Raw genomic sequence first — 203 nt, 5'->3', positions numbered from 1 at the left:
CATCTACGAAAACTGAACTGCCATTTCATATGCCTTTGGAAATATCATCACCAATATCATGATTAATAATTTTGTTTTACCTTTTCCTAGTGGGGTCCATAGAAGCGCACAGCAGGGAGAAGGGAGAAAAAAATATTTTAATCGAAACAAGATTAATTCGATTCCAATTTCAAATCATCTTGTAAAGTATCAGATTGGTGGGG

At 35.0% G+C, this 203-nt stretch overlaps 1 protein-coding gene across 1 annotated transcript in view; it reads right to left on the bottom strand.

The window, feature by feature from the left end:
* Positions 1–203, bottom strand: part of LOC119593046 (chondroitin sulfate proteoglycan 4-like) — a gene marked incomplete at its 5' end in the record, with an annotated part of 58,475 nt that overhangs the window by 38,222 nt on the left and 20,050 nt on the right.

Source organism: Penaeus monodon, chromosome 31 (genome assembly GCF_015228065.2).
Source record: "Penaeus monodon isolate SGIC_2016 chromosome 31, NSTDA_Pmon_1, whole genome shotgun sequence".
Lineage (NCBI taxonomy): Eukaryota > Metazoa > Arthropoda > Malacostraca > Decapoda > Penaeidae > Penaeus > Penaeus monodon.
This window is presented reverse-complemented; position numbering and strand designations above follow the sequence as displayed.